The sequence below is a fragment of the Chelonia mydas genome, chromosome 12 (genome assembly GCF_015237465.2).
Source record: "Chelonia mydas isolate rCheMyd1 chromosome 12, rCheMyd1.pri.v2, whole genome shotgun sequence".
NCBI classification, from domain to species: Eukaryota; Metazoa; Chordata; order Testudines; family Cheloniidae; genus Chelonia; species Chelonia mydas.
Window position 1 is genome coordinate 9,469,243 of NC_051252.2, and position 27,647 is coordinate 9,496,889.

The 27,647-nt window shown below is 43.2% G+C and overlaps 1 protein-coding gene across 6 annotated transcripts in view; it reads right to left on the reverse strand.

Moving 5' to 3' along the window:
- The window catches only part of NECAB2 (N-terminal EF-hand calcium binding protein 2), a 378,861-nt gene that overhangs the window by 322,834 nt on the left and 28,380 nt on the right, over positions 1–27,647 (reverse strand). Inside the window, exon 1 of one of the 6 annotated variants that reach the window (XM_037877469.2) lies at positions 8,923–8,940. The exons of the other annotated variants lie outside the window; for them this stretch is intronic. The gene's annotated coding sequence lies outside the window, so the exon portion shown is untranslated. Of the gene's footprint in view, positions 1–8,922; positions 8,941–27,647 lie in introns of those variants that run through there. 6 annotated transcript variants of the gene reach the window in all.

The window sequence follows — 27,647 nt, forward strand, 5'->3', positions numbered from 1 at the left end:
AATGTCATGCTTTTCCATAGCATGGACCACCTCCCCTCCAGTTTGTATATGCAGGGACCACCTACATCAAACATTTGTGGCAGCTACTGCAGTTGCTTGCGTGGAAGAGTAATATTAGGAAAGTGTGTATTTTTAAACAGCTGTAATGCAACTTCGTATCTGGAAGGAAAGAAGCCACCCAGCAGTATATGACTAACCAGTTCTCCATAAACCACCAAGGGGTGCAGAGCATTAGTGGTCCACAGAGCATGATTTTGGAACCATTGTTTGGAACCACTGGCCTTAAGCAACTAGGATAATATGAACATGCCGAACTTTCTCTGAAGGTACTTGGCTAGCCATCCTCCAGGCGGTCGTCAGTGCAACCTTAACCCTTATGTTAAAGTCAGGCTCCCACTGAAGTAGACGGCAGCTGTCTTGGACTTTAGTGAGGAGCAAGATTGGGTTCCTTGGTGAAAATTTCATTGCTAAGCTTCTGTGCTGAGCCCTGCACCCCTACCCACTTAGAGAGTCACAGTGTGTTATATCCAAAATACCATAAGAACAGCCATACGGGGTCCATCTAGACCAGTATCCTGTCTTCTGACAGTGGCCAATGCCAGCTGCTTCAGAGGGAATGAACAGAACAGGTAATCATCAAGCGATCCATCCTCTGCACAACAGGCCCTATCAGACCTGCACATTAATTGCTCTTTCCTTCTCTCCCTATCCTTTATTATTATTATAATGGGAGCTCCTGTGTAGGATTGTACAGTTTATCTACACCAGTGCAGCTACCCAAGAGCAAATCCAAGGTGTAGACTTGCAGAACTCCACTTCATTCTTGCTGCATCTTTTCCTTGTTCGAGTGAACCAGGAAGAAACTTTTTATTGTTTCATTTCAGAAGCGTAGGTGCTCAGCTGCTGCTTGAAGACAAGTGATTGCGAGCTCAGTTCTCTCTGCTGGAATAAGCATATAATGGCTCCGGGCTCTGGAAATGTTTTATAAATAGAGCACACATAAAGGCTGGCGGTGGGATATTGCTTTCATCCTCACTACCCCTCATTTAGGTAGTACTTTGCTGCAGTATTTACATTTTTCCCAAGCAGTTCAAAATTAATTAAAAAGTTGAAAAGCTGCAGGGATTTTATGGTGGTTTATTGAAACTGCATGCAGTGTGCTAACTGGGCTGTGTTCACTTATGGTGAAATTCATTCCTCTGAGAGGACTAGCACGAGGCCGACACACCACCACCTACAGCCTACGTAAGCCTTATAGCAAAGAGACCATAAGATAAGGCATAAGGTTTATATCTTAAACTTTCTTTGCACAAGGCTTAAATGGGACTTAAGTGATGCACAGGCCTTCTCCTGGCTCTCTCTGAAGCAGTGAATTTCTCCCATAGAAAATAGCTGTGGTGTGGAATTCAATTGGCTGCATCGCCCATTCTGGGTGGAGTGGAGAGTAGATTATGGAAGTTAGAGCTTGAAAAGATCTATTTGGTCAAATCCAACCCTCCTTGTTAGTGGGGAATTGTCCCACTTTTTTGGCAGTCTAGTTTTAAAATGTGCCAAGAGATGTGACACGTCTCAAGAGAGATTATTCCACAGCTCAGTAGATTGTGCCGTGGTGATAAATACCAGAAATTTCTCCATATACCTAATTATACCCCCTTGTATGCAACATGATTCCACTCTTTCCTTGGTATTTACTTGCTCCAAATATTCATACGCTTATCCTTCCCCTTTAGCCATCCCTTAGAAATGCCATCTCTGCTAAATACATATGTGAATAATTCAGTCAATTCATTATCCTATTTCTCATTTCCAGCTTATGATTTACCTATTTACCTCATTTACCTATTTACCTATTTACCTATTATTCAAAATTGTTCAAGGAATAAATTTACAAATAATGTTTTTCTGTGCCTTTTCCTAAGGATTTGTTATCAGTATTCACATTGGAAACTTTGGGCTCTGTATACAACGTGTGGAAAAATAACACTTCCAACATAACGTTAGAAAAAAATATTTCAATGATATGAAGGGACATTAGGAAAACACTGGAAATTTCCACAGGGCAGTTAAATTTAGCTGGGGGCCAATTTATTTTTCACATAGAGTGCTGATGAGAGCATTGAATTAGGGAGGGAAATAAAGTATATATAACCAATGGCTAAATGGTAAAAGGCAGGGAATTCAAAGTGAAATTAGACACTAGACAGCTATATTTCCCAATGGGTTCCAGGATAGTTAGCCAAACAGCTCCCATAAAAGTTAACATGGGTATGTGGCTACATCCACATACTCTTTGGAACGCTAGGCAGTGATCTCTTCTTCCTTCCTGCTGTTGTCAGAAGAATAATATAGAAGAAATATAAAATGGCCAATGAACCCTAACACAAACTGCCCTCATCCCTAGCTATTAACTGTTTCATTGCTGATGCATCCTACACAAATATCTTTGTCATGGAAGCATTACCTTGATGTTTCAATAATTATCTGATCTCACAGCAGATATTTGATGTGCCTACTATAATGCACCTGACAGTGCATTTTGCCTGCTTTACAGTACCTGGCACTTTAACAAGAAAGCAGTTTATTTTCTCTTGAGATACCAACATGCAGGGAGGGGTACCTGATACACTTTTCGTTTTTTCACCAGAGGAGCAGAGAGCGATATTATTGACAGCTGCCGCTTGCTTTGAAAGCTTAATGGATGGAGAGTACCACTTAATTGGAAATAAAACAGAATAAAAAGCAGGGTAAAATCTTCCAACAGACCAGCCTCCTGTAGCCAGCATGCATTTCAATGAAATTAGCAAAATGTTAATTATAGACCTAGGCAGAACCAGCAAGATGCACAGAACTGATGGACCCTGCTCTTACGCCAGCCAACTCCAGAGTCCTCATGGAGGTTTTTAATAGCTATTCCCCTCCTGCGGCATCCTGTAAGTTATTGCAATCAATTATGAGACCACAGGACCTGCAGTAAACCAAAAGTAGCAAAAACCAAAATATAGCGATGCCTGCTCTGCTTCTACGAGTATCTTAGGTTAGCCGATTGATCAACTGCCATTTTGTTTTTCATGTTCCTTAGCTAGCTGAAATACTGGGTGCTGGTGAGGAGGGGTGCAGACCAGCAAAAAGACATTTAAAAGCTACAGTTTGGGCTCCACTTTCAGTTCCCTGACATGCTATATTTAACTTCCTTATTATTGCACTAACCAGGCACACACATGGTATAATCTGAAATATCACATGCTGATCTCAGACCATTGCAAATACATAGGGCTTCTGATTTCAGGTTTTAAGCGATAAACGCTGATAAAGTGCCCCTATAAAAAAAGAAATCTGTGCTTATCCAATAAACACCAACAAAAACACCAGAAATGTCTAAGGGCTTGTCTACCGGAGCAGCAATGTGGACTACAGGGGTGTGAATTCTAATGCACACTAGTGCTGCATATTAATTGTCTGTGTAAAGCCTGCCGGTGTGCACTAAAGGTTCCTTAGTGTACTTTAATGTAGTGCTGTTTGTCAAAGTGCACAAGAGAATATTACAAAGAGATTACTCATTACAGTATGCACTACTGTGATTAATGTATATTATATATACACACGACTCAATACAGTATATACAAGAAAGCCCTTGAAAACCCTGATTTTTGACAGCTACATAAAAACTCAAAAATTGCTAAAAATAAACCCTGAAAAATTAAATTAATAAATCCCAAAAAAGAGAAGCCCTAAAATACACAATAGGGCAAAGCAAGGACAGACTGACTTTCTAAAGCCTTAGAGAGGTTGTAGTCCCTCTGTAACTAAGACAGACATGTCTTCCCATTATGAGCCCAATTTTACCTGCTTTCCCTAAAATCCTCAAGAAAATGTTTCCACTTCAAATTGTGTGTCTAATCTGCAACCAGCAGACAATTTTTTCACCAGATGAGAGGCCATTCACACAAGGTTTTTTCTGTGGAAAATCTTCCACCATCCATCCTCAATAGCTGCAGTCCTGCCCGATATCCCGGGCAACAAGAGTTCCTGTTTTCTTCTTCCCAACCACATACCAAAAAGGGACAAGCACACATGGAATCTTCACTCCCTGGGCACTCTCCCTCAGGTACCAGCTCTTAGCTTCATTGGCTAGGCTAGAATCGCTACCAGGAGCAACTCAATACTTCTCTCCTAGTCCCCAAGACAGCTCTAAACCACCATGCCCAGTCCCTGAGTGGGATATCTCCTGACGGTATTACTGAGTGGTAGCAAAGTTAAATGAATGCGCTCTCCTCTCTCTGCACTGCATCTGGAGGTAACGGGAAGTAGCTCTCCCATTCTCGTAAGTGTCTAGGTCAGAAGCACTATAATCCCAGCAGCAGCTTTGTCCCAGAGCATGGATGATGCGGCACCACCCCCGAACTAGCACATTCAACCCACACCCTGCAGGGAGCATATCGCTGTGGAATCTTCAGCACTCCACGTAGATGAGGCAGTCAGCAGCACAATATTCACCTCTCTCTCAGATGTCTTCTGTGACCCTAGGGCAAGTCCCTTAGCCTCTCTGCACCTCAGTTACCCCACCTGTACAATGGGGATAATAGCACTGCCCTATCTCACAGAGGTGCTCTGAGGATAAACACACTACAGATTGAGAGGCACTCCAGTAGTATGGTATTGGGGCATATAAATACGAAAGACTGAAAAACCCATTGTACTCTATGGCACCCTACACACTTATGTTGTTATAAACTCACGTTACCCAGGCTCAGTGCTGGAGCCCTAACAAAAAAAAACCACCATGCTGGGATGTCACACAGGATGGCTTCCTTCACAGTTCTCAGAAGTACTAGAACACCATTCCGGTTACTCAAAAAAAAATGACGGAGCAGCACTCGGGACCACTCCAGCATGAATCGAATGCTGCCTCGGCTACTGCAAAAGGAGAAATTAAATCTTTTTCGCTTGGAAAAAGCTGCATGAAATGGTTTCCTTCAGTTCAAGCCCTGCACTTCTCAAGGTAGCTGTTACCTGGGTAAGTTACGCAGATATCAAACTATCCCAAAGGGCACTTACTGTAATTGGAAATAATAGGTTATCTGAAGAATCTAATGCCGTCTGAAGAGAGAAAGGTCCGAGACAGAGATCAGAAGAAATGCCTGCATTTCAGCATGAGACACAGAGAAGGCAACTTTCATCTCCCCTTTTGAACTATACTTTTTCCCCCTTCCACACAGCAGGGAGTTTTATTTAATTAATAACTTCCAACAGGCAAAGCCTACAGTTTCAGTTAGAGCAAAATGTCAAAGATGACTTACTAATATTTGCTAATGACTGACAGATTAAGATTAATCCAAGTGTTTGGTATCAAGAAGAAGAAAACACCAGACAACCACCACATTAGGAAGAACAGGCCTACGGATGCAATGTTACTTTGTCTAAGCAATATGAGTATTAACATTTGAGGTTCAGGATAGAGTTTATGGGAAAACTGAGACCAGGTCTGAATTTAATTTTAGGGACTGTCTGACTACATCTGCAGACCGCAAAAAGATAGTACCTTGGTTTCATTTTCTGTGCCCCTCCTAAATTACATCCAGCCCTCATTGTTTTGAGACTCAGCAAGTGTGACATTTTTCAGCCCTATCTCTACAAAATGGGTGAGAGGAATCAGGCTGGACTGATGGAGGATGAGAAGGGAGCCGAGATACGCTGTTTCAGGCTGGCTCCGCATGGAGTGTGAAATTCACTCCAGGGCAGAGTCAGCTCAAAGCCTATGGTACGATTAAGTTCCACGTATGGCCTATATTGAGCATTTTGCTGACTTTCCCGTGGGAAGATAAATGAATGAACCTGGAATATGAACACGACGATATCAAGCAGAGCACTACAGATGGTTAGAAAAAAAAGCTATTTATTTTCCATGAAAAATTTTGAAAAAAAAATCTCATTTAGTTTGAAATGTTTCCCTTTATTGTTTAGGTTAAGCCCCAAACAAAAATTCTCTGCCCCCTTTTTAAAAGCAAAAGTGAACCCACCAAACTTTTCAGATTTCAAAACCCAAAAAAGTTTATAGTTTTCTATTTTTCATTAAAAAAGGGAAGTTAGGATTAAAATAAACTTGCTATGAAATTTTCCATGTTGGCTAAAAAGCCATTATCACCAAAAACTATTCTGACCAAAAAAAAAAAAAAAAAGGACCAGCTCTTCCAAACACTCAAACAAGGAAGTGTTTTAGGATCAGACCTATGGCCAGAGAGAACATGAGTAGCATTCCGTGACTGATAACATGATCACAAGGCAATGGAGGCATTCAAAACCATAGGGATGTAATTTAAAAAAAAAAAACAGGTAACCTACTGAAAATGAAACCTGGTCTGGTGATAACTTTAGCCATTCAAGGATGATCTCAATCTCTAGAACAAAATCATGTGTGTTTGATGCTCTTTAACTTGTTTGGCAATATCACACTTACTGTAGACTACCCTAAACAATTTTCTTTGCCTACAAAAGTTACTGTCATCACTGTCTAAAGCACTATACACAATATGGGCCATAAAACTAAGAATAAGTTCTAGAAACTTGTTTCACACAGAGCCATTTTAAAAGGCATATTATTTAAACAAAAAATTGGACTTCACTGGGTTTCACCAAGAAACAACTGAAGTCATGACTTCCCTGACTTTTCTCTGATTCCCTAAAGCAAAGGATTTAAAAATTGTGGAGTGCGCCTCCCTAGGGCACATGGAGGAATGTTCGGGGGAGCAAACAGCAATGCCAGGCAGTTTGTGCTAGGCCTGCATGGCAGGGCCCAGGCCAGCCCCCACTACAGAAGGTGGGGAGGGAACACCACCTCCATCCCGACTCACCTCAGTGGGTCACCCAGCCTGTGGGTCAGTGTCCACATCCGCTGCAGCCGCACTGATTTCCACTACTGGCAGCCTCCATGCCCAGTGCTGGCTCCACCCCCAGAGACCCTCACATGTGCCTTCCCCCAAGGGAAGCCTGCTCCTGTACCACTGGTACCTTTGCTGTACCACTGGTAAGTATCTGTGTATTTGAAACTTACAGGTTACTCCTGGGGACATTCTGCACCACTGTGCATGTGCAGAATTAATGTGTCCTGCAGATTTTTTTTTCTCTGCAGAAAATACGTTCTGCTGAAGAGGCTCTGCAGTTATGCCCCTTTCGCCCACCAGGAGTTGCTGTGGCACCAGCAGTGAGTGGAGGTGCAGGGCCACATAGTGGCTGAGTCGGGGTTAGGGCTGCATGGAAATGGGGCAGTTGAGTGACGGGTGCAGGGCCACATGGGGACAGGGGGAAGCTGGCTGAGTGAAGGGTGCAGGAACACATGGGGACAGGGGCAAATGTACCTGACTGAATGGGAGAGGCTAGGGGTCAGTCAGGATCTGCATAGGGGAGGCTCCACAACTCCCTAATAATCCCTCCCTGCAAAAAAACCCATTTCATGATTTTCCCACCCACACCCAACAACCCTCCAGAGGTTCACTCCCAGGCTCCTTCCCAGCAATTACTTCTCTCTTGTTCAGCTCCTCCATTACCCCTGACTCTCCCAAGCCTTTGCACTGCTTCTGAGGCATGCAAAAAATATGTTTCTGTATTGTAATTTAAATAAATTACTAAAAATTTCTGTATTAATATGCCTAGTAAGGATCTGTCAATCTTTTTTTGTTGTCTGTATTGTTACAGACCTATTTGCTGACAGGTATTTTGAAATAAATTACCAAAATAATTGAAACTGGCGTGATTATATTGTGTTGTTTTGATAAATAAAATATGCAGATTTTTTAAAATATTGTTTGCAGATTTCCCCCAAGAGTAGCAGATGCAGGTAATTGAATTTAAAAGTGTGTTAAGGTCTCTGGTAGGTTTATGCGTCGGCTATCAAGCATACTTTTGCATGGGTCTACTTTTGTCTGAGTTGTGGGGCGAGGAGGAGGTTGCAACCAAAAATCGTAGCCCAAAGGGGGAGCTCAGCTCAGAAAGTTTGGAAACCACTGCCCTAAAGAGTACAACATAAACTGCTTTTGCATGAAGGATTTCTACATAAGACTGGGATTCACGGTCCCATATGGTTGTGAGTCCTGTATTGATTTAATAAGCAGCAAGACTTTGGGTCCAATCTTGCACCAACTGAAGTCCATGGGATTTTTGCCACTCCTTTTAATGGGAGAAGGCTCAGACCCACAGTTTGGTATATCATTGGAATTCCTTGCATGTTACTCAATGTTATTTTGCACATATCTTTAATATGAATTACTCTGTTGATCCTTGAAAAACAAAGAAGCTGAGAAAACTGAATGCAATAAAACCAAAATCTAGACTTAAATGGTTATTTGACATAAAAAAATGCTCATTTTCTAGAAGACAGACATTTTATCATTAAAGATGTCTTTTTTCTCTCTTGCTTCAGAGATCCATTTGTCAGCACAGTGGTACTAGTATTCAACTACATAGGGCTAGAGCCTGCAAACACTTAACTGTATGTTTTATTTTGTTTGCATGAACGGTCTAGCAAATGTCAAAGGAACAGCTCACAGAGATAAAGTTAAGCAACTGCACAAGTGTGTGTAGGATTGGGGCCATACTCTTTATACAGCCTATAGCTAATATTTTGTTTGTTTGCTTAAAGATTCAGATTCAAATTCTACTTAAGTTCCTGGGTTAATACAATGTCACAATTGGTAGCATTAGTATAACCACCATACAAAAGGAATAGAATTTTACTCAAATACCAAATTTTGAAAATATCAAACTATAACTAACACAAAGGTTAAAGACATATTTATCATTATGTTGCGTAACTGAGAAAAAACAGGAAGACTGAAGGCAGATTGTGTGTATATTATATACGTTTACTATCTCTAGGAATAAAACAAGATTATCTTTTCAAAAACACACACACACACACACGTGGCTCACCAAAGTTTTCCTCATGCTGTTCCTCCCTAGGCCTAGTCTTGAAAACTTCAGTATCAATCCCAAATCCTCTTGCTGAGGAACAAGTACAGTTTGACAGGATACTGCAGAATTGGATACATTTTAGAAGTGTACTGGAAATATGTTGCAATAAAGAGAGTACTCCCAAACTCCAACTCAAAGCCTGATGTGAACTCAAAATAGACTATGGAGGTTCCACAAAAAAAAAAAAAAAAGTTCTCTTATTCCCCCCACCCCAATGTTTCTTAAATTGTGGCTCTGGAAGTACAAAAAGATTGCGAGAAAGATTGTTCACAATACTCCTGGCCCAACCTGAGCTCCCTATTTTTGTGTATTTGCAGGTCAATTTTGCAAGCTTTATGGTATGCATAACAAAGACAAGCTTATCCAAAGATACTTAACATTTTAAAATCCATTTATCACTGGAAACATAGAGAGAATTCAGAACCAATCTGCCACTGGATTCCTTCCCCAGAGTACCCCTAGACCCTGGGCAGAGCCCCTTCACTCACAAGGCCTCTACTCTGCCATGTTTGGGTGTTCCACCACAACAGCCCAGCTATTAGAGACTCAGCCCACTGGCTGGGCCCTGGGCAGTCCACCCCCCTTCCAGGGTTGTCAACTAACTAAAAGAACTTAACACAAATAAGTTGTCCCACAGGTGGGCTAAGACCCTCTTTTTAAAGAGATCTTCTGTTAAGCTGTGTCCACAACTAGGCTCACAGGCTAATATGCAGAAATAATGCCATCAAAGGTCGATCAGAATCAGGCCCTCCCTTCCTTCAGGAAGGGACCATCAGGCATCGATCATCCAAGGAGTTCTTGCCTTCAGACAGCCCTCTCTCCAAAAACTGGAGGGCTGCTTTTCTCTCTCTGGTCTGCCACCAATTGTGCTGTTTATTTCCCTTTTTAAGCTCCTCCTTCAAGGCTGACATCTCTCACAGGTGTGGTAGGATAGGGCCAACTGATCCCACACTACCTCATGAACCTGGTGTTGCCCAGCGTGGGGTTTCGTAGAATCACAGGACTGGAAGGGACCTCAAGAGGTCATCTAGTCCAGTCCCCTGCACTCATGGCAGAACTAGGTATTATCTAGACCATCCCTGACAGGTGTTTGTCTAACATGTTCTTAAAAATCTCCAATATGGAGATTCCACATCCTCCCTAGGCAATTTATTTCAGTGTTTAGGGAAAACTTCCTAATTGTCAGGGTGGTTAATGTCCAACCTAAACCCTCCTTGCTGCAATTTAAGCCCATTACTTCTTCTCCTATCCTCAGAGGTTAACAAGAACAATTGTTCTCCCTTCTCCTTGTAACAACCTTTTATGTACTTGAAAATTTATGTCCCCTCTTAGTCTAATCTTTTCCAAATTAAACTAACCCAATTTTTTCAATCTTCCCTAACAGGTCTGTTTTCTAGATCTTTAATCATTTTTGTTGCTCTTCTCTGGACTTTCTCCAATTTTTCCACATCTTTCCTGAAAGATGGTGCCCACAACTGGACACAATACTCCAGTTGAGGCCTAATCAGCGCAGAGTAGAACGGAAGAATTACTTCTCATGTCTTGCTTACAACACTCCTGCTAATACATCCCAGAATGATGTTTGCTTTTTTGCAACACGTCACACTCTTGACTCATGTTTAGCTTGTGGTCCACTATGATCCCCAAATCCCTTTCTGCAGTACTCCTACCTAGGCAGTCATTTCCCATTTTCTGTGTTGGAACTGATTGTTCCTTTCTAAGTGGAGTACTTTGCATTTGCCCTTATTGAATTTCATCCTATTTACTTCAGACTATTTCTCCAGTTTGTCCAGATCATTTTGAATTATAATCCTATCCTATCCTCCAATGCACTAGCAACCCCACCCAGCTTGGTATGATCCGCAAACTTTATAAGTGTACTCTCTATGCCATTATCTAAATCACGATGAAGATATTGAACAGAACCAGACCTAGAACTGAACCCTGCAGGACCCCACTCGTTATGCCCTTCCAGCATGACTATAAATCATTGATAACTACTCTCTGGGAACAGTTTTCCAACCAGTTATGCACCTACTTATAGAAGCTCCATCTAGGTTGCATTTCCCTAGTTTGTTTACGAGAAGGTCATAGTATCAAAAGCTTTCCTGAAGTAAAGATATACCATTTCCCCCCTATCCCTGGGCACCAGATTTATATAATTTTTGGTGGTGCCCAGAATGGGTCCAAGCAGAGCCATTCCATCCATAGGATGGACGGGGAAAATGGACCCAGAGTAGTCCTGTCCATAGGACAGACCAGAGCAACTGCCCCTGACCCTGTGCTTTGGGGGCCCTGTGTTTCAGGGGGATGCGGGGTCCAGGGCAGCCTGGTGCTGGCAGCAACAAGCGACCCGACCCCAGCCGGCCTTTCTCCATCCCCATTCCACCCTTCCCTCAAGCCCCAGCTCTCACCTCTTTCTGGCTTCCACCTCCTCCCCTGAGCAACGCCAGGAGCCAGCAGAGCGGAGCGGGGCAGGCTGGGTCGCTTGCTGCTGCTGGTGCCAGGTCCCCGCTAGCTCCCCAGGCCACCCTGGACCCTGCATCTCCCTAAACCGCGGGGCTCCCTGAAGCGCGGTAAGCCCAAACATTGGTGGAACCGGGCCCACATTCTTAAATATTGGTGGAGCACGGGCACATATAACTCACCGCTTATGCCCCTATCCACAGGGCTTGTTACCCTGTCAAAGAAAGCTCTCAGGTTGGTTTGATACAATTTGTTCTTGACAAATCCATCCTGAAGGTTACTTATCACCTTATTATGTTCTAGATGTTTGCAAATTGTTTTCTTAGTTATTTTCTCCCTTATCTTTCCAGGTACAAAAGTTAAAATGACTGGTCTCTAATTCCCCAGCTTGTCCTTATTTCCCTTTTTTAGATTGGCACTATATTTGCCCTTTCCCAGTATTCTGGAATCTCTCCCGTCTTCCATGACTTTTCAAAGATAATTGCGAATGGCTCAGATATCTCCTCAGTCAGCTCCTTGAGTATTCTAGGATGCATTTCATCAGACCCTGGTGACTTGAACACATCTAACTCGTCTAAGTAATTTTTAACTTATTCTTTCCCTATTTTAGCCTCTGATCCTATGTCATTTTCACTGGCATTCACTATGTTAGATGTCCCCTCACCACCAACCTTCTTGGTGAAAACCAAAACAAAGAAGTCATTAAGCACCTCTGCCATTTCCACATTTTCTGTTATTGTTTTCCCCCACTCATTGAGTAACGGGCCTACTCTGTCCTTGGTCTTCCTCTTGCTTCTAATGAATCTGTAGAATGTTTTCTTGCTACCGTTTACGTCTCTAGTGAGAGCTCATTTTGTGCCTTGGCATTTCTAATTTTGTCCCTACATACTTGTGTTATTTGTTTATATTCATCCTTTGTAATTTGACCTAGTTTGCACTTTTTGCAGGTTGTATACCCCATCACACAACCCCTCATTCCAAAGTGAGTTGTGGGGCAGAGGGGAGAGGGTGTGTGTGAGAGAAATAGCCCACTTAAATTTGAATGGCCTTATTTAAAATGGAATTGATGTTAAAGTGTTAAGCAACTTTTTGCTTTGAGATGAAGCCACAGAGTTTGAGGCCAGACGGGACCACCAGATCATCCAGTCCAATCTCCTGTGTATTACAAGACACCACCAAACAGCACCCAGTACTTAAAATGGGGGCTGGGGCACCAGGGGTCAGAGACCCAGCCAAAAAAATATATATATATTTTTTTCCCCTCAAGCTGGGTCACTAAGAGGTGAACTTCAAGCATTGTTTTACCAAAGCTGCTACTCCCAGACTATGATAGAACCCCCACATATTTTTTCAGACCACTTTAAGCACTCTCACCTACGCCCCGCTCCCACCAAGCCCAACAATCAGCATTAGATCAAAGTGCAGCAGAACCTCAGTCTTACGAACGCCTTGGGAATGGAGGTTGTTCATAACTCTGAACAAAATGTTACGACTGTGCTTTCAAAAGTCTGCAAATGAACATTGACTTAATTCAGCTTTGAAACTTTATTATGCAGATGAAAAATGCTGCTTTTAACCACCTTAATTTAGACAAAACAGGCACAGAAACAGTTTCCTTACCCTGTCAAATCTTTTTTTAAAACAAACTCTCTTTTTTGTAACAGTTTACATTTAACCAAGTATTGTATTTTTTTTTGGGTGGGGGATGTCTCTGCTGCTGCCAGACCGTGTACTTCCAGTTCCAAACGAGGTGTGTGGTTGACCGGTTAGTGTGTAACTAACTCTACAAAAGTTCTAAAGCCATCAGAAGACTAAACCATTGTGTGTCAAAGGCAGAGAACAGGAGAGACCGAGATGCACCAATGGCATATAGGGCCTGACCTTTGACATAATTAAGGCCTTGCCTCAATCACAGACTGAATTTTTATGCAGATGAGCTCTGATGAAATTATACCCAGAGAGTGGACTACCCCCAGGCCAGAATTTAGTCATTAGTATAGGTTTGTACCAGGTCACCCATATCTAGGGTATATTGCACCCTTACTTTGCCCACAGCTCTGAAAGGAGTTGTTCCAAGTGGAGTAAGGGAGAATTATCCCCAAAAAGATCTATGTACACAGACCACAGCATGGACCACTTTGGGATTGTTGTAGCAACCAGGCAAGGTACTAACAAGCTTCAACAGGACTTTATTTTTTAAAGTGGAAACCTCTTTACCAAGCTGCTGCTGCACCCTCTGTAGCTCTCACTCCACCTCCTCAACTTCCCCCACCTCATTCCTGTTTTCTGTCCTTTCAGACTCCCAACAGCCAGTGCTCCCAGTTCTAATAATTACAAGCAACATCTAAACACCACATTCCCTCCTCTCTTAAGAAACTCTCCCATTTAAAATAAACATTATTGTTCTAACCATAGGAACAAATATGAAACAAGACACTATACTGTTGGCAGAAATATTACACTGAAAACACTGTAGATACTACATAACATAGTCTCTAGTCCAGACAGGTGGTCGTCTGGGTCTGACAGGTCGTCTCTCAAGCCCCGGTCCCAGTGCAATGTCTTGTTGTGTTGGTACTATGGTGAAGTCATCCAGTGCAGACTGGGTGTTGGCATAATCTCCTCTTGGTACATAGGCAGGTGCAAGATAAGAAGCATTCCATACCCACCCATCAGAAAGTCGATAGGTGTAAGGTCCCTTCTTCTCTGTGATTTTAAGAGGAGCTGTGAATTTATGGTCCCCTTTGTGTAAAATTCCAGATTTTCGTATTCTAACGAAGGAACCACACTCAAACTTTGGTTCCTTAGCACCCCGGCGCTTGTCTGTGAAAGCCTGAGACTTTGCTTGGTTCTGTTCAACTGTTTTTTCCACATCATCCTCGGTTGGGGCATCAGGTCGTGCCTTTAACAATCCAGCAGTGTTCAGTTTAGTATTCACCTGTTTCCCATGCAGTAACTCTGCGGGTGATCTTTGCGTTGTGGCATGTCATGTAGCCCGGTATGCTTGCAAGAAATCGGTAGTGAAGGGTATCCACAATCGCCCTTCCAGTTTAGCCGTTTGCAAACTTTCTTTCAAACTTCTGTTAAACTGTTCGATTTCCCCATGGGCTTGAGGGTAATATAGGGATGACCTTCTGTGTAAAATGTTCCTCTCTGCTAGAAAAGTTTCAAACTCCAGGGAAGTAAATTGACTACCATTATCTGAAACCAGTTCTTTGGGGTTACCTTCCCTGCTAAAAAATGAAGAGAGGAACTTAATTACTGTAGCAGAAGAGATTTGCGATGTAAACGCTCCCTCAGGCCATTTACTGAAATAGTCTATTAAAGTGATGGCATACCGGCAGTCACTTGGAGCAGTATCAAAGGGTCCTACAATGTCAATTGCCACTTCTTTCCCATGCAGATTCAGGAAGAGGAACAGGCTGTAATGGAGAGGTACATGTCACTGTTGGCTTGTCATGCATTTGGCAAGTGACACAGGATTTTATGAGTACTTCATAAACTTTGAGAGTCCATACCTGGCCACCAAGACAGATCCTGTAGTAGTTGTTTGGTTCTGACAATTCCTTGATGAGTACCGTGTGCCAGGTGTATGAGTTTTGACTGTAATTCTTCTGGCACGAGGAGTCAGTATGTACCTCGTAGCACACAGCCATCAAAGAAAGTTCATCCCAAACTCTAAAATAAGGCAGCAAAACTGGGTCAAGGTTTTAGGGTTACTGGGCCATCTCTTTGTCAGAAATTCCCGTAGTTTTTGTTGAATTGGACACGCTGAACAAGCAGCTTGAAATTGTTCTCTTGTACCTGCAGTGAGAGTGCTTGTAATAAGCGCAACCACTACATCCTCATCCTCCGGTGGACCATCTGGCGAAGGCAAAGGCGGGCGAGAAAGGCAATCAGTTACCACATTTTGGTTTCCAGGCTTATATTCCAGTTCATAATCGAAAGAGAGCCGTCTTGCAGACCATCGAGCAATACGGTATCCTGCTCTTCCCAGTCCTTTCGTGGTGAGCAACGTCATCAAAGGGCTGTGGTCCGTGCACAACCTGAACGTGCAGCCCCACAGGTAAGTTCTCCTTTTTTCAGTAGCCCAGACACAAGCGAGTGCATCTTTTTCGACGGTAGACTATTTTCTCTCAGCATTACTTAGTGTCCTTGAAGCAAAAACTTACCTGGCACGTGATACTCATTAAGAAATTGTCAGAACCAAACAACTACTACAGGATCTGTCTTGGTGGCCAGGTATGGACTCTCAAAGTTTATGAAGTACTCATAAAATCCTGTGTCACTTGCCAAATGCATGACAAGCCAACAGTGACATGTACCTCTCCATTACAGCCTGTTCCTCTTCCTGAATCTGCATGGGAAAGAAGTGGCAATTGACATTGTAGGACCCTTTGATACTGCTCCAAGTGACTGCCGGTATGCCATCACTTTAATAGACTATTTCAATAAATGGCCTGAGGGAGCGTTTACATCGCAAATCTCTTCTACTACAGTAATTAAGTTCCTCTCTTCATTTTTTAGCAGGGAAGGTAACCCCAAAGAACTGGTTTCAGATAATGGTAGTCAATTTACTTCCCTGGAGTTTGAAACTTTTCTAGCAGAGAGGAACATTTTACACAGAAGGTCATCCCTATATTACCCTCAAGCCCATGGGGAAATCGAACAGTTTAACAGAAGTTTGAAAGAAAGTTTGCAAACGGCTAAACTGGAAGGGCGATTGTGGATACCCTTCACTACCGATTTCTTGCAAGCATACCGGGCTACATGACATGCCACAACGCAAAGATCACCCGCAGAGTTACTGCATGGGAAACAGGTGAATACTAAACTGAACACTGCTGGATTGTTAAAGGCACGACCTGATGCCCCAACCGAGGATGATGTGGAAAAAACAGTTGAACAGAACCAAGCAAAGTCTCAGGCTTTCACAGACAAGCGCCGGGGTGCTAAGGAACCAAAGTTTGAGTGTGGTTCCTTCGTTAGAATACGAAAATCTGGAATTTTACACAAAGGGGACCATAAATTCACAGCTCCTCTTAAAATCACAGAGAAGAAGGGACCTTACACCTATCGACTTTCTGATGGGTGGGTATGGAATGCTTCTTATCTTGCACCTGCCTATGTACCAAGAGGAGATTATGCCAACACCCAGTCTGCACTGGATGACTTCACCATAGTACCAACACAACAAGACATTGCACTGGGACCGGGGCTTGAGAGACGACCTGTCAGACCCAGACGACCACCTGTCTGGACTAGAGACTATGTTATGTAGTATCTACAGTGTTTTCAGTGTAATATTTCTGCCAACAGTATAGTGTCTTGTTTCATATTTGTTCCTATGGTTAGAACAATAATGTTTATTTTAAATGGGAGAGTTTCTTAAGAGAGGAGGGAATGTGGTGTTTAGATGTTGCTTGTAATTATTAGAACTGGGAGCACTGGCTGTTGGGAGTCTGAAAGGACAGAAAACAGGAATGAGGTGGGGGAAGTTGAGGAGGTGGAGTGAGAGCTACAGAGGGTGCAGCAGCAGCTTGGTAAAGAGGTTTCCACTTTAAAAATAAAGTCCTGTTGAAGCTTGTTAGTACCTTGCCTGGTTGATACAACATTCAGAAGGAAACTGCTCCCACTAAGTGCCTTCTCTAGACTCTAGTCCTGCAAATTGTCCCATATGGGTAAATCCTGAGCTTGCATGGAATCCTTGGGCTTCCGTGGGGTTCTGTGCAAATCCAAGGTTCCCACCATGCAGAGCTCATTGCAGGATCAGGCTTTAAATTGCTTTCCATGAACACTACCAAGAACAGACATTGCTAATTCTGCTAGTTCTCAATCACCTGTTGCATTAAGCCAAATGTTTTCATGTAGTGAATTACCCATAACTAGAGAAAGTGCAAGTGGAGACATATTATATGTCTATTGGAGGGAGGAGAATGCGAGGGGAAATTAATCTAAATGACTTAGCCAAGTTGGAATCGGGAAGACTTCCATCTTAATGAAATCCTCCCAGTTCAGAGGCTTTTAGAATTGCCAAATGTATTAATTATTCAATAGTCAGTCTTACTTCAATAAGAGTCTGTCAAGGTTCCTTCCCCACTCTGAACTCTAGGGTACAGATGTGGGGACCTGCATGCAAGACTCCCTAAGCTTAATCTTACCAGCTTAGGTTAAAACTGTCCCAAGGTACAAACTTTGCGTTGTCCTTAAACTGTATGCTGCCACCACCAAGTGTTTTAAACAAAGAACGGGGAAAGAGCCCACTTGGAGACGTCTTCCCCAAAATATCCCCCCAAGCCTTACACCCCCTCTCTTGGGGAAGGCTTGATAAAAATCCTCACCAATTTGTACGGTGAACACAGACCCAAACCCTTGGATCTTAAGAACAATGAAAAAATCAATCAGGTTCTTAAAAGAAGACTTTTAATTAAAGAAAAGGTAAAAGAATCACCTCTGTAAAATCAGGATGGTAAATACCTTAAAGGGTAATCAGACTCAAAACATAGAGAATCCCTCTAGGAAAAACCTTAAGTTATAAAAAGACATAAAAACAGGAATATACATTCCATCCAGCACAGCTTATTTTACCAGCCATTAAACAAAAGGAAATCTAATGCATTTCTAGCTAGATTACCTACTAACTTAACAGAAGTTCTGAGGCTGCCTTCCCGATCTGTTCCTGGCAAAAGCATCACACAGACAGAAAAACCCTTTGTTCCCCCCCACCCGCTCCAGATTTGAAAGTATCTTGTCCTCTCATTGGTCATTTGGGTCAGGTGCCAGATAGGTTACCTTAGCTTCTTAACCCTTTACAGTTGAAAAGGTTTTGCCTCTGGCCAGGAGGGATTTTATAGCACTGTATACAGAAAGGTAGTTACCTTTCCCTTTATATTTATGACAGAGTCTAATTAGATTTTAACGGGCTCTCCTGTAAGACACTAATATAGTTCATCTTTTTTAAAAATTGATAGCGTCCCAAATTTAAGATTTGTGGCAATACAGAGATTAATACTAATCCTAGCCATTGAGTAATTAGATTGTAACCCCAGTAACAGGATGTGCTGGCCTTTTAAGGCATGCTTGAGGTCTAGTGCTACTGTTCCAAGTTTGAGCCCAGATCAGAAGAATGCTGAGATTTGTAGCTCCCAGAGCTGATGGGTCTTGCAGGCTCCAAGGCAAGGTATGCTGGGAAGAGGGCAAAATACACATATATGGCTGCCTTTCTTCAATACAAGGTTGGGCTGGGAAGTAATAGGAGCTGCAGACATGCTCTCCAGTAAGAACATTGGAAGAAGCCGGAGAGGGAGCCAGAAGCGTGAAGCAGAAACCCTGGAGATACTTATTTGGGGTTCTTAGTTTGGGAATCCCAGAGGGCAGAGATATGGTAGGGAGGGCTGGAAGTTGAAGCCAGACAAATTCAGGCTGGAATAAGGTGCACATTTTTAACAGTGAGAGAGTTAACCAACCTTTGGAACAATTTACCAAGGTTTGTGGTGGGGTCTCCATCACTGGCCATTTCTAAATCAAGATTGGATATTTCTCTAAGAGCTCTGCTCTCAGAATCCCTTTGGGAAGGTTCTCTGGCCTGTGTTGTACAGGAAGGAGGTCAGATTAGATGATCAAAATCCCTACCGGCCCTGGAATCTATGAATGAAGCAAGTGCCATGGATTTGGAAGCATAAAGGCCTCAAGGCTCCAACTGAACACTTAATGTCTTTTTCAGAACCCAGTCCTGGACCTTTCAGTAAAGAGTGAACAGAAAATCCCCTTCACTCCACTGCACCAAAGGAAGAAGGTTTGCACACATCTTTTAGAGAACCTGTGATCTAGAGACTGGATGGAGAAAGTATTTGACTTGGACTCTTGTTTCCCTAGGTGGAGTGGGGTTTTATTTTGATTGGAGAGCTAAATATAAACCAAGGGCAAAGACCATTCAAACCCCTGAGTGAAGACAACTGAGTAAAACAGGACATCGTTTGTCCTGGATGACAAGGTAGGAGATTACAACAATTATGCTCTAGTTTCAATTTACTGGACTCCTGAAGGTTATAAAAAAAGGAATGTGTGTCCTCTTCATTCACAAATGGACTCGGGCAAGGAGTTTGCACTGGGACATACAAGTTTGAGAGAGGTGGATAACTTGATGAAATAAGAATTCACCTAAAATAGGGAAAGTCAGAAAAGTTTCCCCCTTGCTCCCCCTAAAACCAGCAAGCAAAACAGTGCATTCTGGAGGTCTGATGCATTCTCAACAGATGCAGCAGGCAGCATGGAAAGAGGGCAGCACTACTTGCTATAGGCACTGGGTTGTAAAACGAAACCAGGTAAAAATTAGCAATAGTGACTGTCAGTTATGTAGAACTTTTCATTCAGAAAGCCCGACCTCTTTTAGTCTATAGTTCATGTGCTCTTTGAGTATCTATGAAAATAAGGTTAAATGGTAGCTTATGCAACTATTTACTTACACTAGATCTCTCTCTGTGTACTGCTAAAAGCTCCAGATAAAGTGTGGTCCATGATAAACAAAAGATAAAGCTGCACCACAAACTGTGGAATCCTGTCTGTAGTCAGCTGCCATCTTCTTCAATAACTGCCTCCTGTTTAAAAGGCTGATATAGTATCAATCTCCTACCTGCATAGTAAGTTTTAAAATAGGGTGAAAGTAGAAATACAAAAGAGCTTGTTCTATGCATGCTACGGAGTCCATCCCCATACCACCACCAAGGTGGCTTGCCATACCAAGGACTTTAGGAGGTGCTGGATTGTTGAAGGAGTTGGGCTGAAAAAGCACAAGCAGGGAAGATGTGGTGAGTGGGCAAGTGTTAGAATTGGGATGTGTTTGGTCGGGAAGCAGATTTAACTCGTAGTTAGCTGTGCTCCATCCAGACAAGTGTTATGGAATGGTTAAAGAGAGAGAAACAGCCACCCTCACCTCCCCACCCCAAATACAGACCTACCCCAGAGCTCTTCTTCTCTGGATCCACAGCTATGGTTGCTAGGGGTATTTTAAAACTTGCCAAAAAAAAATCTTTACAAGGGGGCCAAATTCTGCCAGTGTAAATCCAGTGGCTCCAGTGGAGTTATTCTGAATTTTCACCAGAACAATATAGACTCTGGTCTTCTGCATGGAAATCGTGTCCCCCGCCTCTGGGGTGAAACATGACCACCTGTTTAAACAGGGCACAGCAGCACTGCTGTTGGAGCAATCATTATATGGGCTCAGGTTTTTCTGACAAACTATTTTTGCTACAAATTTGTGCACAGAAACTTAGAATTTGCCAGTTTGATCCCTATGTTAGTACCTAGGAGCCTCATTAAGGATCAGGGCCCCATCATGCCAGGAACCACACCAAGTTCCCTCCCTCAAGTGAAACTTTGCCCACCTCTGCTGGTGAAAGCAGCTTTTTGCTCCCAACATGAGCCAAATAATTTTGGGGAGAGAAGAGTTTTCTAGCGACAGTATGCAAGGTGGGGAGTGTTGGCCTTTGTTTTCCACAGGAGAAAAATTCAAGGCAAACACTCAAAGCATTTAGTGTTTTTGCAAAACTGTAATAAACAGCTTAGTTTTTGCCATGTGGGAGTATTATGCAGTCTAATTGTCTGTATTATTGTCATGCTGCTCACAAAATAAAAACATGAATGGCAAGTTCTATAGCTATATTAAATGAGGACATGGATAATATGATCCTCGTTTGCCAAGAGATCTGACGAGGCTCAGTAAACACATGCTTGACGCCTGCATGGATTTGCAGAGGTCTCTTCTACCAGCGTTCCCTCTGCTTACCGACTGACCTGTTCTTCCACAGCCCTGTACCCACTGGACAGATGCTGCCTCCCTAGGGGAACTCAGTGCTGGCAAGAACTAGGAGCTGTGGATGTTTTACTCTGTTAAGATAAGTCCTCAGCAAAGTGAGGGCCCCAGATTTACAGGGTCTCAAACCTCTTGTACAAACCCTACTAGGCAAAATGAGGGGAGCTAGTCTGAGCTGACATTCTGCAGGTGAATGTGCAAAGCACATTGAATAAGTATCACTGACAACAGCAGTCACTGCAGGGATTGCTCCCACACTGCACAGCTGGGGGGCACACCTGACTTAAGGGAAGGCAAGAAACAGGGCCACGCTTGCACTGCCTTCTTTACAAGAGGGTGGCTTTGCATTGCCCCCAATATGCGCCAGGGGCTGAATGCCACAACTTGCCATTCCGTGGCCTAGATTTCAAGCTTAAACTCTGAAATCTTGGCCACTGAATAGCAAGTTGTGGCATTCAGCCCCTGGCGGCCGACTTAGTGTCTGGTGTAATGCAATTCAGTCATAGACTCTAAGAAGAGTTTTTCCTTCCAATACCATACAGTCTTCATGGACAGATTTTATTGTTCAGACAGACAAGTCTAATAAGTGCCTGACTGTTTGCACTGGGTAAGGAGGACCGTGGGCTCCATTACACATAAAAGGCTAGAACCTGCTTTCAGTCAAACCAGATTAAATCCAATAAAGTCACTGAATTACTTTGGAATAACAACAGAATTTGGCTCAAACTACTGAGATCACATATTATTACTCACTTATTAGACTCGTCTGTCCGAACAATAATCTGTCCATGAAGACTATACGGTATTGGAAGGAAAAACTCCCCTTAGAGTCTATGAGTGAATTGCATTACACCAGACACTAAGTGAACTGCCTCTAGGAATGGTTTAACATGAAAATCACATGTGACAAAGAACTCTTTATATTCATGCTTATGGATTGCTGGCGCGAGTGCCAAATGAATATAATCTATCCTCTTGGGACACCTGTGACAAACTGTTTCAGGGAGCTCAAATTTTTGCTAGTGTGCATACATTCTAAATAATGGCAGGCAGTTGATTTCTGTAGGGGATCCCCAATGGCTAGGAATCAGTGATGCATTTAAAACTGATAAATGAGGTTTTCGGGATACTCTTAGAAAGAGCAAATGCTAGTTACTTTAGTTAGGATTTGCATTAACGAATGGGTGTTTTGTTTAGAGGTGTAGCAGAGCGAGTTATCCAACTGACAGCATTGTTGGGGGGTGGGGGGTTGGGGGAGGGAGAGCTAGAATTTTGTACACTGGGGGAAGCCTAATAAATTTTAATGTACAAAGCTTTAATGGGCAGACTCCAAGGGGATGGGTGCCTTGATCAGCTTGCAGTAGAGCAGTGGTTCTCAACCAGGGGTTCAGGGCCCCCTGCAGTGCCGCAAGCAGGTTTCAGGGGGTCTGCCAAGCAGGGCCAGTATTAGACTCGCTGGGGCCCAGGGCAGAAAGCCGAAGCCCCACCACATGGAGCTGAAGCCTGAGCAACTTAGCTTCAAGGAGGCCCCTGTGGTGTGGAGCCCAAGGCAACGGTCCTGCCTGCTACACCCTAATGCCGGCCCTGGGTTTTATATGCAGAAAACCAGTTGTTGTGGCACAGGTGGGCCATGGAGTTTTTAAACACATGTTGGGGGAGGGGGGCTCAGAAAGAAAAAGGATGAGAACCCCTGGAGTAGAGGATATGGCTGAAACAAACATTCCTGCCCAAAGAGCAAGGCACACAAGCTGTGATATTCCTATTTCCAGCTGTATGCTTAAATTTCCCCAAACACCAACTTCCTGCCTCAGTCAAGGGCTTGAAGCAGAGATGCCAAAATACGACGAGAGGCTGTTTCTGACCCTGATGGAATCTGGGCAATCTTGTGGGACTTCCAAACTGCCACGCAGCCGCTCATCCAAATCTGGAGTCTTTGCCCTTAACTAGAGAAGGGGATTTCTTGAGTTGCATCCATCACTTCACAGTGTGCATTTGTATCCCTGTTGCTGCTGACAGACTCCAGGAGCATGATTCTTAATTACTCTGCTTCTGCACTTGGTGGAGAGGCTGGTGGGTTTAGCTTTAAGTTACCTTTTGCACTTGGGGCTGTGCAGGGGCCTGTCCTGTCTCTGTGTTAACCTCAGGTATGTCTACACTTCAGTCCAACGTCCGATCGCAGCTCAAGTAGACGTGCACCGACGCTACATTCACCCATGCTAGCACAGCTCAAAACAACAAAGCTGGTGCTTCAGCACAGGCTTCAATGCAGGCTAGCAATGCGAGAACATACCTCGGGCCCCCAGCATGCTTATACAGCCCACACTGAAGCCTGTGCTACCATGTCGACACCACTCTTTTTCAGCAGAGCTAGTACAGGTGTGTCTTCCTGTGCTCCCATCACACCTAGAATCGCAGCATAGACAGACCTCAGAGCAGGAATACTCAGACCCCAAATTAGCGCTCAACATTACCCAAAAGAGCCACAGTACTGTGAATTCATTGTTTCATTTACTATAGCAATAGTATCGTATTCTCACAGCAAATAAGTTAATAACGCAATGCCAGTTGATAACTTAATTGGTTAATGACATAGTAAAAGCATCCTGATTGGTTAATAATTAAGTCACAGTGTTTTAATATCCTGTGCTACAAAGAGCTAAAAGGAGACACACTAAAGAGACACTTGTGGCTCACGGGCTTCAGCGTACCACTGCCTTAGAACATCCTGGAAAAGAAGTGAACAGCAAATGTGCGCTATACTCCAGCCACACCTCAGTCCACCCCTGCTGGGAGCAGGATGGGCATAAGACTCGTGTGCCAGCTGTGAACTGATTAGGGAGGCTCTCTGAGACTATCCCATGCACAGAATTGTTCAACCTACTTTACAACTTGCCAGAACAGCACAAAAACGCCTTAATGCGATGGAGGATAAGGTAGTTTTGGGGACTAAACCTCCCAGCGTCAGCTACAGCAGAGAGCTCTTACTACCCCAACTGGAGAACGTAATATGTCAGCATGACCAGCACTCTGAAATTGGTGCGGGAAGTTAGGCTTCCAAAGCCTCACTTTCAGAAGTGCTGAGCACCCACAAAACCCACGGACTTCAAAGGGAAACGCGGGTGTTCAGCACCTTTGAAAACCAAGCTAATTTTAACTTGAATTCTCAGTGATTGAAGATGTAGTATTGGGTTTGTCATTCTACTGTGATCAAATGTAAAACTCTCTCTCATCATTTTCTACTCTGGTCTCAAACTTTAGCCAGGGCCTCAAATTGTCAGCTTCTAAATCAAAGTGAAGGATTCTTGCTCCTATTTAATTGTGACATTTGAGATTTTTATACTGCTACTACCTTGGAATTCATGAGAGAAGAATGCAACACTTGCAAACTAGAGTTTGAGGACTTGAATAAATAATTGTGTTAGGTGTTGGGGGTTTTGTTAGTGCAGATGGTTAATGTGCTCAGTGAAGTCACAAAGCTGTTCCCAGCAGAGTAGTCAGGAAGACAAAGGTTTGTTACTTGCCTAAATCTGTAAGACAGATCGCTCTCTCACTCCTACAGCATAAGCATCATGCACTGGTCTAGTCATGCGACTCACTGACTCTTATGGAAATCACACGGCTAAATCTCTCTTCATGCTTCAGATACTGAGGTAAATAGCTGGAAATTAATGCTAAATTAGCCCCAGTGCCTGTCTGCATCCTTTATTCTATAAGGAGAGATATAAACAGAGCCAGGCTGTTGTGCCCTACAGTTTCAGGGACAGAGTGCTGGACATAAGCAAGTCCGGTGCTATCCACGCTCTACAGGTCAACTCAGAATGGCTGGTATTTTTGTAGGTTTGCACTAGAATTCTGAAAAGAGCAAAAGGAACAGACCTCGTGACTTTTACCATAAACATATTATACTAAAGCAGCACGTGATATTCATCTTCTCAACTCTGAGGACAGAATGGGGTCTTATATATATATAATGAAGATTACATTAAACAGTATAATTTATAATGCTCCTTATTGGTGCAGAACTGAGCAAATTAACTTTAATTTTTCCCTTAGAATTTTGCTTTTAAATACTCACTGCCCTCCTAGAGGCATCAATAGCAGAAATTAGTAAAATCTGACTAACTCAACCCATCCAAATAAATCTTCATTAGAAGGCCTGTCAGTACTGCCTTCCACCAATCCAGAGTGGGTGTCATTACCAATAGGCACAAGGATTTCACTTTATAAGCACATGCATGGCTTCCTCAATGTAAATCCATTTTAAAATACTGCTGTATTTGCCACCTGTGATGTTGCACTCCATGTGTTTTACAGAAATATGCTAATGAGTGTGACTATAATGTAACTGGGCTAAAGGGGGCTGGCCTGTGCTCAGGGGCTGGGGGGCATTGCCCACCCACCTGCCTAGAGCTCCAGAGCTGGGGAAGGGAGGCTGGCAGCCATGCAGGGTGGGGCCTCGGGCAGAAGGGGCAGACCAGGCCAGGGGCTAGCCTCCCCGAGCCCGTGGTTCACCCGCCTCCCGCGTGTATAGAATTGTTGAAATCAAACTGGATAGAATTCTAGCACCATTACAATTTGAAAGCTGACTGTCTTGTTTTTGAAGTTACTGAGAGTTAACAGAGAAGCTTATGCACTATGGTAGCAGCAAATAAAAAAAAAAAGCATAATTAAAAGAACACAGGACTCAGAGTTCAATGTGGAATACAAAGATGAGCAGAGCAGATTGTGTGCATAAACTTCCCCCAAGAACAGCAGCTCAGACAGGAAAAGCTAAAGCCAAAAGTAGACCAGTTTCTGTAGTCCTTGTGAAACTGGCACTCAGACAACAGTCGAGTGTTGAGCATATGTCAATTTGACGATGAGAAACAGTACATTAAATGATTGGTTCTTTATCCAGTTAGTATCAAAGCAACATACATAGTTACATTATGCTGGGCTGCTGAGACACACTGCAAACCAGGAAATGTTGGACAAACAATAGGCCACATTCTGCTCAGTTATTGATGTAAATCCAGAGTAACTAAATTAATAGACTTACAGCGAACTTGACACTAATTTGAGCGGAACTGTACTTTGGCTTTTATGGCTCTGGATACTACAGTGTGCAAAACAGAGTTGTCCTGTCATGGGAGTATGGTACCGTTCAATGTACGAAGAGGAGACTCCTGGCTTGCTGCTGGGCCAGCTGCCATCTTGTTTCAGTTCAGATGCAGAATGCTGGTGGGTCACTGATCTCTCATGAGGACTTCATACTCGTCCTTTTTGTGAGCCAAATTTGGCAGGGATTTAAATGAAGCAGAGCTCTCATTGGCTTCCCGTGGGAGCCTGGCCCTACGAAGCCTGCATACTTTGGACACTTATAACTTTCTTGAGATGAAAGAAAGTAACCTAGTATGAACCACAGCATTACTCTCTACAGACCAGATCTTCAGCCTCCGTAAAACATCATAGCTCTATTTACTATTTAAATTGAGCTATGCCAGCTGAGGATCTGACCAATATCATTATGAAGATGGTTTTAAAATATCCGTTCTACCCCTCCCAGGAGCAAGTCGGTCACACGGGCCTGGTCTAACTAAAGACTTAAAGGTGTGATGGTAGTCAGCATTACAGCTAATCAGGAGTTCTTCATCAGAACCAACAAACAGTTTATCAGTTTGATAAAACTTTCACCAAAAAGATTTCTAGGGTCCAGAGTGGAATTTCTGGTCAAAATGAAGGGGAGTGGAGCGGGAGGGGAGGGGGGGAGACCCACCTCAGAATAGCCAATACCCACTGAGAGGACATTCACTGGGGAGGTGGTAGTCCCAGGTTAAGTCCATGTTCTGCCAAATTCAGAGCAGGGATTTGAGTGCAGGTCTCCTATACTCCAGGTGAGTGCCTTAAGCACTGGGCTACAGAGTCTGTGTGTCTCTCTCAGCCTCTCCCGAGTCTATCAGGCGGAGCTGGGATTTGAAGTTGAGCCTCTCACATCCAGGGATGTGCTCTAGCCACTGGACTATTGGTTACTTTGGGCTGGGCCTCTCTTTTTTTCTAATTTTTTTTTTTTAAAACTACAAAAAAAAAGGAAGGGTCTTGGTTTCATTCCTCTTCAGAAGGCAAACAAATGTCAAAACCTCACAAGATTTTGCAAAATGGAATTCTGGTTTCCAGCCTGCCCTAGTTACCATGCATTAATTAACAGGTCCTAACACATTTCAAGTCTGGTCTAGAAAAACAGATTTTAAACTTGGCCAATTTAGTCCGTGTTCATGCTGAGCTACCTTGTGCTACCACCCCTTAAATTCTGGACTAGACTTCTGAATCCCTTCTGCAACTCTACATGGCATGCAGGGACATCTAGTTGCTGACTCCTATACTACAAGTAGACTTATCTGAGTGATTGTTGTGGACAGCATCTTTCTCC